This window comes from Quercus robur, chromosome 4, assembly GCF_932294415.1.
Source record: "Quercus robur chromosome 4, dhQueRobu3.1, whole genome shotgun sequence".
Classification (NCBI taxonomy): Eukaryota; Viridiplantae; Streptophyta; class Magnoliopsida; order Fagales; family Fagaceae; genus Quercus; species Quercus robur.
Window position 1 is genome coordinate 55,577,895 of NC_065537.1, and position 12,340 is coordinate 55,590,234.

Sequence of the window (12,340 nt, forward strand, 5' to 3'; positions counted from 1 at the left end):
TAATTAGTATCTTTTTATCTCTATAAAGATCTTTTTATTCAAACTTGATCTCAACCACAATTTTCTTAAAACTTATTTACATTGCAAAATACAATATTTTTATGTATACCGTTTCTATTCCTTGAATTGTAACAAATTAGAATTCTCAATTCTCTATGACAACGCCTTGGGGATTAAAAATTTCCAAGTTAAAGAAAATCATATTGATTTTTGTCTCTATTTCTAGTCATTTTTTTTCATTTAGTGCAATGGATTCATCAAAACTCTTCTTATTCTTATGAAGATAGGCTGGGATTTTTTCTAGGTATTTTTGATGAATTTGTTGCTTAATCTTATGAACCAATAAAATACCTATAATTTGATATTTAAAAATTTGTCCATCCGTTTTAGTTGGGAATAAGCTAGTTTGGACATGACAAATCAAACTATCCACAAGCATTTTTAAAACAAGTTACATGACTCATTAGATAGGTCATTTGACTAAAGTACGCATGAATAATTTAATCAATCACTATATAGTGAGTTGCAGAAATGTTTTTCCAAACTAATTTAGAGGTGAATTTTTTCAATTAGCCTGAACCTCACGTCAAGAGTGTGTGAGGCTAAAATATGAAAATAAGAAGATAGCTGATTAATGATAGTTAAGCTACACATTTCAGATATGTAAGCTTTGTTGGCATGTAAGACATGCTTGAGTATGTTAGATAGTCATAGACTCCCATTCAATTGAGACTTTAGAAGGAAAGAAGAGATTTAATCCCCCAAAGAATCTTGTCTATATTTAAGTTACACCAAAGAAGGATATTACTTGATTGGCAAGCAATAGCTTTGATCTACCGGAATTCCTGGTGTGTTACGCTAAGGCAGGCAAATTAGAGGAAGACTTCCTAGTATAACACTTAACTATACCAAATTGTCACCTATACAGGGCTTGTGAATTAACCCGAAAATGAAATGTGGATATGTACTACCAAGTTGTCACCTATACCAAGCTTGTGAGTGGGGCATGATGTGACATCCTAACTGAATTATGTAGTTTTTATAACTAAAAAATGGTCAACCCTTACGTCCCAATTGGCAGTTCATGTAGTTTCTAATAGTTTACCAAGGGGATACGAACGTGGGGATTTGGATATATACATAGGAAATTCTTTGTTTTTTTTTTTTTGGCTGAATAGGAAATGCATTTGTCAGAGATTGGTCTGGTGGCTTTGCAAGTCAAGGAGAAGCCTTTATCTTCCTCTATTGCTCTCTCTCTCTCTAGCTCTGTTGCATGAATGCTCGTCTATTTTGTTAATCAATCAATCTCATAGAGAAAATTTTAAGTCATGGAAGGATCATCACCTCTTCTAGTTTTAGCTTTTTGTGCTTCTTGCATCTTTGGCCACCTGATTGAGTTAGTTCAAGCTCAAAATCAATCCCAAGCTACTACAGATCCTACTGAAGGTGTGCCTCTCTCTCTCTCTCTCTCTCTCTCTCTCTCTCTCTAACACAGTTTCTTACCTTACATATTATTTGTTCTTGGCTGAGTGCTTTGTCCTCTTTGGATATATTACACGTAATTATTTTTTTTAAACATTAATAGTTGGAGATAGGATGTGAATATTAAATGTCTCTGTTGGAAATACTAAAATATGCCAGTTAAACTAAATGTGAATATATTACACATTATTAAAGTTTGCTTTTCTTATTTTCTTGGTTAGAACTTATAACTAATAAACATGATGAATACCGAAAACTGTGTTTGGTTTATAATTGTTGAGTGTGAACTTGAAGTATAAGGCTTAGAATTGATAGGACTTTCAGAATTTGATCGTGATGCTATAGCTTGCAAATCTTTGGATGAAATTGATAATAGGCTTAGTAACTTCATACTCAATATTATACAAACTAAAGAATCATGTTGCTGAAAAATAAAATAGATATTGAAGTTTTGATATTGGTGATGGAAATTGGTTAATACCAAATACAAAATAGTGGGGCTTAGATGCCTTGTAAATTCGGGTATATAGTTACATATTGTTGGAGGCATTTTTAAAGCAACAAGCCATGAAACAAAGCCCACTTCCACGGCCCAATATCCACCAAAAAAAAAACCCACACCCTGTTAAAATTGAGTCTACAGATTCAAAAAAAACCCAAATTTCAGCCCAAGAATCTATTCATGAAACAAAGCCCACAAATTATTCAAGGGCTACAGCCCATACCAATGGTCAAAGTAAGCTCAAGCTTCAAGGAATTGATTTAGTTCGGATCTGGGCCATGAGATTAATTGGGCCAATACTCAAGTGGGTTAGGTCCACAAGTGCTTGGGAACAAGATATCTATTGGTTTGTTTTTTAAAGCTGAACCAACAAAGGGAGAAAGGAAAACATGGGCAAAGCCTAGGTATGAAGCCCATCTCTAAACCACTCTCACAGCCCACACGTGTTGGGCTATACCAACAGGTGAAAAACAAAATCCAACGGCAAATCAGCAGAACGTCTTGTTGAAATTGTCGTATTAGAGCTGAAACAAATCAAAGGGAAGTCAACCAAAGCTAAAGTGATTGAGACAAGTAAACAAAGAACTCATAAAGACCCCCAAACACATACCACCCCAGTAATTATAAAATAAAAAGACTTATTGGATATCTAATAATAATAATAATAATAATTAGGGCTTACACTTCTTGAGATTTAAATTTGGATATAATCAATTCAAAAAATATATAAATATATATGTGTGTGTATGTATAGTTGAAAGTTGAAACTGTGATGGGTATGAATGATTTGAAAGGGATTATTATTATTATTTAAAATACATAACATTTTGTTTTTTTGTTTTTGGGATGGATTTTTTTTTTTTTTTTTTTTTTTTTTTTTTTGCAGTTAGAGCATTGAATACAATATTTCAAAAATGGGGGATCTCAGCAAATTCAAAGCAATGGAATATAAGTGGGGAACCATGCAGTGGAGCAGCTATCGACTCCATCAGCTTCAATGACGGAAACTACAAGCCCTTGATCAAATGCGACTGTTCGTTTAATAATAGCACTACTTGACACATTACCCAATTGTATGTGTCTCTCTTTTATATCCTCTTGTTTTGTTTTTGTTTTTGCTTTTTTTTTTTTCTTTTTTTTTTCTTTTTTAATAATGTAATTTTTGCTTAGAATTACTTAAATATGGCTTAATTGTCCCTTAAAAATACATAGCTGTATTGAGTTTATAGTCTTAATTGTCCCTTAAAATATAATTTTATTTGAATATCATTACTCAATGCAACCATGTGTTTTGAATTTAAACGGAGAACCTAGTGTGTGTTTGGCTCTAAATTAAAAAGTCGACTTATTTTACTGTTCAGCTTATTTTTGCTACTATTCATGGGCTCCACTACACTTTTTGGTACTATTTAAGGATTTTACTGTACTATTTCAACTAACTTTTACTTTTATCTACAGTACTTTCAGCAAAAATTTTTCAATTTTAGCAAAATAAGTGGATCCCAAACAGACCCCTAATGTGAAATTAACTGTGTCCATTTTCTCTTTTTGAGAAACAAACATATACACACACATAAGGGAGAGAAAATGAGGTTTTGACACAAATGCATACCACAAACTCCACTAAAAAGTAAAAAATCATGGTAACTTTTAAGGAATGGGAAGACAAGTTTTACTACACACAACACACTTTTAAGGTCTGTTTAAGATTTGTTTATTTTGCTGAAACTAAAAACTTTTTACTGAAAGTACTGTAGATAAAGATAAAAGTTAGTAGAAATAGTATAGTGAGACCCATGAATAATACCTAAAAGTGCAATGGAACCCATGAATAGTACCAAAAATAAGTTGCATATTAAAATAAGTTGGCAAAAATTATTTTTGCCAAACGGACACTTAAGCAATGTGAATTATATCTAAGTTTTGCACTTACAATTTATATGCATTACCAAGGGTTAAATTATGTGTCTCTCTTTTGAATATTTTTTTTGACTAAATTACATTTTAAACCCTCCACTTTAAAAAGTTACAAACTAAACCTTATAATTCCAAAATTAACAAATCAAAGCCTAAAGTTTCAAATTAAACCTAAAATTGTGGAGAGCTTGAGAGATCAACTCCTTGCCGAGAGCTCGTTTGTAAGCACTTTGTTTCATTGGTCTCGAACTTGAGGACTCACATCTAGGAATTCCATTAATGTTTATAACTCTATTCTTTCTTGTACATAGTAGTTAGTTTTCTTTGTACTTTTTTGGCTACTTCATGTCTTTTCTGCATATATATATATATATATATATATATATATTTTTTTTTTTTTTTTGGCATGAAATAGTCTTTTTTTTTCCAATTAAATTAGTTATTAAAAAAAAAAAAAAAAAGGAGTATACAAGCACTAGTTGAGATGCCATTTAGCACAAAATATAGAACAAAATCCTTGCAAAGGATAATCAGGTTGGGCCTTAACATTATATGTATTATTTTTGCGAAGTGTAAGTTAAGGGGATTCAACCCTCAAATCAAATCCCATAAGAAAAAAGTGGAATGCCACTAGGCTATATGGCCATTAATTGGCAACTCATCATTATATGTAAACATTGCTCTTGTAAAAATCTAGTGTATGATATTAATCACTAATATTCTTGAGCAGTCATTTAATGCAAGCTTACAATTTTAGCAATCCACAAGTTTTTTTTTTTTTTTTTTTTTGAGAGAGTTTCAACCTATGGTGTTCACTCCTGATAATAACTCCTAATCAACAAACCAAGACACCAATTGGTTTTTGGTATAGGTGGGAAATTAGACATCTTATTCAACCATCAGAGATTTTATTAGTTAAACTAACTGGAACCCACTTAGCAATCCACAAGTTAATTTCATATACAAAATCATTTCGTATAAATTTTTTTTTTTTTGGATTTAAAATTAAAAATCTTTGGAAATTCTGCAAAACTTGGAAAGAGACCAGGATGTGGTGTATGTAATAGTACAAAACCTATACTTCAAAATATATCTTGAGCATCTTCAGTATATCAATCTTTCTTTTCATGGTTGATGTTTTATTATTTTATTATTAAATTTTCTTTTTTAGGAAGGTTTATGCTGTGAGTGTTTTTGGAGGAATCCCAGAAGAATTATGGACTTTGACTTTCCTCTTCAATCTGTACGATTTCTTCTTTATGTGTTTGTTTACTTGCTTTTTGCATGAATATTGATTACCTTCTTTTTCATGTAAGATAGGATTGAACTTAGACCTTGAAATTGTATTACATTATGTTAACCAATTGAAATTTATACTAGATGTGGTGTACTAGTTTTGCAGGATAGTTCATTTTCATTAGTCTATTAAATATGCTAAGTTTCCAATATTTCTTATAGGAATTTGGCCCAAAATTACTTGATAGGTAACCTATCTGCATCCATTGGCAATCTAACTCGCATGCAATACCTGTAAGCCTGTCTGAATTTTGATATGAAACTTATAGGACATAGTACATTTAATGTTAGTTAACCTTTCTCTTTTTTCTGATGTCTAATAAATTAGGAGTTTTGGCATCAATGCATTATCAAGGACACTTCCAAAGGAACTTGGAAATCTTATGGAGTTATCGTCATTGAAAGTTCAAATATGTGTAAAAACACCCTTGAACGTTTAGACCCCCAAATTACAAATTAACCAATTCAAGAATTATGTCAAACAACAAGTGTGCGGAAACTTAACATAAGCTAATATATGGAATTGGTAAAACTATCTATGCCAAAATATAAAAGACATCCACAGCAGAAAATAAGGCAAAGATAAAAGGGAAGGAAGATGCAAACACAAAGACAACACGTGATGTGTTATCGAAGAGGAAACCGAAGCCCTTGGCGTAAAACCTCTCCACCGCCCTCCAAGCGGTAATCAATCCACTAGAAAATATAGTTGGGATACATGGACAGCAAAAGACCCTCCAAGCCTAATCTACCCAGTGTACTTAAGCCCTCCAAGCTTTTTGTTCCAACGAGGTTGCGCCGAACCTTTTTCTTTTCTAGCTTCCCGGATTCCGCTACTAGACCATAGCATCAACCAATGTAGATTGGTTCCTTCCTAACTGCTTCCCAGAAATCCAAACAGCCCACTCACAATGATGAATATGGTGAGAACAAGGTTTGGTAAAATGCCTCTTAAGGTTTTGACAATGGAGAGGAAGAGAGATGAGGAATTTGAAGAGACTCTAATGTATAGATTGTTGGTGAATCAATCTTGTTTTTCTTTAGGGTTTCTCTCTCAAAATTCTCTCTGTAAAAGGAGTATTTATACTGGAGTGAAAGAGGAATGTGAAACGTCATGTTTTACAAAATAGAGGTCGCTCGCGGCTTGACCTCGCGGCTTGACTAAGTCGCGAGATCCAGTCGCGAGATAACCGTATGGCCAGTTGTCCTGTTTTGTCCTGTAGTGCTCCAGCTGGCATGACTGTTCACCTTCCGGCATGCGTGGCACGTGTGCTGCGTTTGGCGGCTTGCAGTCGCGAGTCACCCTCGAGGCCAAGCCGCGAGTCTCTGTTTTCTTGCACACTCTTGAGCAAACTTCACTCTATCTCACTCACTACCCTTACAACAAACCCACCTAAATACAGGGTTACTAAATGCTGAAATACAAGCAAATTTGGTACGGAATAAAGCCAATTAGATGGTTGAATAAATTCAACCTTACAGTCATTGTAAGTTACCCTCATTCAAATTTGTAGGTCATCTATGTGGCGTCTTGGTGGTGTTGTTCTTTGTTTATTTAGGTACTAGTGGTCTTCAACTACAACCATTTATTTATTATAATATATTTGAAGAAAGGATTTTTGAATGACATCTATCTCAAATGGCATTTCCTCCTCCCTCAAAATAGTGTGGAGGTAAGGTCTTAGGTTCAAGGTGCATAGATGCAAGTGTAACTTCCCATTAAATATATATGAAGAAGGGTTTCACAAAATATAAATTTAGTAGTCAACCAAATGCAATTGTACACCTATTTTGATGTTTTCTGCATTTCACATTACTTTTTTTGTTGGGTTGGAATTCTTCATTTCACATACTTGACCTTGATGATCTACACCTAAGAGAATCAAATCCTAGTTTATAATTCATATATTGTTTTACTTGCTAATTTTGTAGATCTTTTTCAACTAACAACTTCACTGGTTCTCTCCCATCGGAGCTTGGGAATTTAGTGAAATTACAACAGCTGTAAGTTCTAGTACAATTAATATAGCTTTCCATTTTCGGTGTCACTTCTGAAGTCAATTTAATTGTATTTTATAGCTCGGTGAGGCAGACTTTGGAAATTGTTCTAGCAAAGCTTCTAGTAATATCATGTTTGTGGCTAAAGATAATTAGAATTTTGTGAGAAAAAATCCTTTTGATAATTTGAGAGTTGGGGAAGGAGAATTTGAACCCTAGATGTCTCATTTGAAAACATCAGAAGGTACCAACCAGTTGATTTATAAGGCTCTTAACAACTTTGGGACAACAAATCTTATATGCTATATAACAATTTTCTTTTGCATATGCAAGACTATATATATTATCCCAAGAAAGAAAAAAAAAAAAGTAGTCATAATTTTTTAAAATATATTTTACATTATAGAGTCAATCACTATTAGCAAAAATGATTTGGTGGAAATGGTACAGCTATTGCAAAGATTTGGTGCCAGCAATCATGTTAAATTTGATATTTAATTTGTAGATACTTACGGTGGGAAATTTTGAAAATTTTTCTCATAACAAGTTAGTAACATGAATAATCTAATGATGGCTTGAGACCTATCCTTTCGTCTTTATTCATTACTGTTTTTACCAAATTTATTTCTGTTGAGGATATGATATCAAATATCAATTGATTCATGTAAATTCATTACCTTGATAGCTACTTTGATAGTTCTGGAGTTACTGGTGAGATTCCTTCTACATTTGCTAATTTAAAAAGCCTACAGGCGATGTAAGAACCAGCCTACTACTTCTTTTTTCAATTGCAAACTTTCTAAAATTTACATAATGATAAATATAAATACAAAAAATTGTGATAGGATTGTGTGAGGAAACACTCCTTGTGGTCTTAGGTGGGCATCAGACACTGAACTCACAGGAAAGATACTTGACTTCATAGGGAATTGGTCAAAGCTTAATACCTTGTAAGATGATATTGCTAGCCCTATCCTACATAATGAAATATTGTTTATTGTAGAGTTCTGATTGAGAAAATTTTAGCGTTTACTTGTACATTCTACTGAAAAGATGCATTTGTGCTCAATTTAAGATTGACTACTCCAAAATGCTTTTGTAGGAGGCTTGAAGGTAACTCTTTCGAAGGTCCAATACCCTCAAAACATTTTCCAATTTGACATCTTTGTAGGACTTGTGAGTCTCTAAATCTCTTGGTTACTTTCATTTGTATTTTGCAGACATGTAAAGCTAACAATCTCATGTGTGATATTATTGTAGGAGAATAAGTGATTTGTCTAATGGAAGCTCTCCACTGTAAAGGATATGAAGTCTCTAAGTATCTCGTAAGAAAACACCAAAGTAGCAATGTTTTAGATTCCAAATTATGAATATACACGTAGCAGTGTTTCCTAATTATGAAAACACCAAAGTAGCAATGTTTCAGATTCTTTCCTTCTTTATTGCTCTTTCAGAATATTATATGACAGTTTAATTAAATGTGTTGCAGGGTGCTGAGAAATAATAATATCCCTGATTCAATTCCATTCAATATAGGAGAATACCAACAGTTGAAACAGTTGTAAGTAATGCCATTGGTCGATAACTGTTTAGATACACTTGGAGTTAGAATTGTGTTCAGTTAAATTTGATTATTGTTCAAACCAATGGAACTAGGAACATCTCTACTATTTATTAGGTTTAACAACCTAACCTGAAGAAAGAAATTTATATGGGTTCATGTACTAAAATTTAAGTGGTAAATGGTACTGATCAAATTAAGTGATATAACTCCCTGTTTGTAATCAAATAAGGGGCCACTTCATAGTATTTCAAACTCATCCCGATTACTTTCAACTTCTCTTATCTTTTCTTTATCCTTTCCTTGTTCCTTCTTTTGTGTTGGGATGGTGTATCTGGCTTATATTTTACTAGCTCTAGTTGTATAAGGATTATAATTATTAATTACTTCTTGTAGATAACTAGTTTTATGTATCAGATTGATTCCAGACTTGCTTTTCAATTTGAGTTCACTCTCTTTCTTGTAATAGACCTCATTTTCTTAATTGCATATTATACACCCAATATTATTCTTTTTTGGTATTGAAACATATTTTATTTTGTTCATTATCAGGTTTCTTGGAAATAACAAGTTAAGTGGCACTGTGCCTGCACAAAAAAGCACTTCTCTTCTCAATATGTAAGAAAATAAGACATTATTTGCATTTAACAACATCATGAAACATTTAAAATGAAAATGGAGGTGTCTAACAAATAGCTTTTTAATTGAAAAAAGTCATTTGTCGATTGAATGTACAAGGCTTTTTTGAATCTCTAATGTACAAGGAGTAATAATCAATCTGATGTCAAGGGAGGGGTATTATGATTCTAATCTCTTATTAACACTAAGCTATTTTAGTGTGGTATTTTGGTAGGAAAACCTTGAGTAACACATCCCATTATCTTGTATGAGCTAAGTGAACATTTATATATAGGAGCTATAATAATTATACGAAGAAGATACTTTTACATTGGGAGGTTAGATGCTTTTAATTGGCTGGTTATAACACACTCAGTTTAATCAAAGATTTGATCTCTATGTATTAACTTAGTGATGAAACATTTTCTGTATATGTAGATGCAAGAATTTATAGAAAAGTGTATTCTGTATTACCATTGGAGTAATTGTACTGGCCTAATCTTATAGTCTCAGAAAAGAGTAATCCCACTAGATTCGTAAGTTTCCATGTGTAGCTAATAGCATAAACAAGCATGGTATTATTAGCAAACATGGAAAAATAGAGGTTCTGGATTTCAAATGATGTGGTTTCAAAATTTTGTTTCAGAGTGTTAAAGATATTGGATTTATGTTGATATAATGGCCCAAGAGGCCTAGTTATGTTGTAAGCCCATGTTGGGCTAAATCAAGCTTCTAGCTAGTCTATATAGATACCCTGTTAATGGGTTCATTGTGTTGGTTTGAGTACACAGTAAAGATGTAACCGCTAGGGTTTTATCTCATGAATGTAGCTAGTTGACTAAACCACATAATCCCTCGTATTCTCTCTTTCTAGTTTTCGCTACTTATATTATTTTATTCTCAACTTTAACACAGAGCATCAATGTCACATAACTTTACCTATTTACACATTGAATAGATCAAGTATCTAACATCCTTGTAATGCCATGCTTGCAGTGATTTGTCTTACAATAATTTAGAGGGAAGCTTTCCTTCGTGGGTCAGTGAGCAAAATTTACAACTGTATGTATACTATTGTATTTGAAATTTTTATATTATATTTAATTTTTCTGATATTCTATAACCTACTACACTTGAATAAAAACTGACATTTAGATCTTATGTTGTATACTATGCAGTAATTTAGTTGCCAACAATTTCTCAATAGACAATTCTAACAACAGGTAAATTTTTCCAAGCTATATTTCTATTTTAATGCTCGTGTTTTACAATAATGAATTTTTTTTTTCTGCTCTAGTTTAAAATGTTATTAGTCTTGTCAATTATGGTGGTGAGGTTGTTAGAAGCTAGTAGCCATGATGCTTTCAACATGGTAACTTGTCCTCTCAAATGTTTTGGAGCTTTATGTGGAGTGTGAATTGTCATCAACTCACCACTTCTGAGAATTATAATGTTTGACTAGCAGTAAATTATCGATAGTAATCAATTATCAGATGTCTAGCATGAAAATTACTTAAGACATTTCCAGTAAAAGGAGTGGACCATTGGGCGTCTGATGTAGGAAAAAACCTACCTACCAAACTAGTGTAGATAGGACTTGTGTTTGTTTTCAAGAAGGCTGGAAAATATTAGAAAGTGAAAAGAAAAAAAAAAGTAAAATTAATTGAAAATTGCAGGAAGTTGAACAGAAAAAGGAAGAAGTAGAAAATATTCTTTGAGCCTCACATCCTGAATATGACAAATCGAATTTCCAGCTCCAACAACTCATGAGTCATCATTAATTAGAATGGGTCAAACTGGTTGCGTCATCTTACTGAGATTTATATGGTCAAATGAGCATCTAATCTATGTTATCCTGCCACAGAACGTTGAGAAAAAAGTGGAGTAATTATCTGATTTGATACCTAGGAGAGTAAAGGGGACGATCAAAGTCTGATTGACAAAGTGCCACTCCCCCCTCCCCAATATACCGATTCTGCATAACTCATTTGAAGAAACCTTTTTCATCATGGGCAATCATGAGTAGAATTATTAGGAGAATGCTTATTTGCATTTTGCCAAGAGCTCATTTGTCATTGCATGAGTGAAAGCTTAATTCTAATAAGAATATTTGTATCGATCAAATAAATTTCTTTAATAACTAATGTTTCATGTGCACCATTAAACTCCATATTCCAAATCTAAGGGTACGTTTGGTATACTGAATGGAGATTACGACAGGAATTGTAATCTTTATTACTGGGAATAAAATGTGTTATAATGTAATAACTAAACCTATTCATTAGTTTGGTTGTGATTTATAACATTCGAATGAAACTTAACATTTATATTAGGAAATTTCTTACTCATACAATTATATCTCCTTAAAATTTGTTATTTTTAAATTTAAGATAAATATGTGTTATTTTTTTATGATTTTTTATTTTTATAATTATTAGATATATATGGAAAGTTTATTTACTTGAAAATATATTAAGTTTTGAAATTATTACACTTACTAAGTAATAGTTAATACAACCTCTTAAAGAGGAATAGTTATTCCTCATTTTGAAGAATAGCTATTCATAAGGAATGATTATTCCTTGTAATAAAAACACAACCAAACTAAAGAATAATTAAATCATAGGAATAACCATTACATTACAGAGACTATTACAATCTACCAAACATGCCCTAAGTGTATTTCGGTTCTACTTCTAGTGTTCTGCCTTTAGGACTGAACTGTCTTCAATGGGGTTTTCCTTGCAATCAAGGCACTGGAATAAGCAAGTACAATTTAAATCTCAGTTGATTGTAAGATTCTAAATCATTCATTGGTATTGAGGCCAAAAAATGAGAGCTTAGACTCTAGGATTGGTGTTTCTATGAAGAATGCAAAGTAATGAAACTTCAAATGTTTACAAAATTGATATGGCCACGGAACAACCCGGATGCATTCCAAATTTTTGTTAAAAATGAATATTGGA

General features: G+C 32.4%; 1 pseudogene; it reads left to right on the top strand.

Annotated features, from left to right (window-relative positions):
* The first annotated feature begins 1,197 nt into the window (after positions 1-1,197).
* The window catches only part of LOC126722203 (probable LRR receptor-like serine/threonine-protein kinase At1g56130), a 39,177-nt pseudogene continuing 28,034 nt past the window's right edge, over positions 1,198-12,340 (top strand).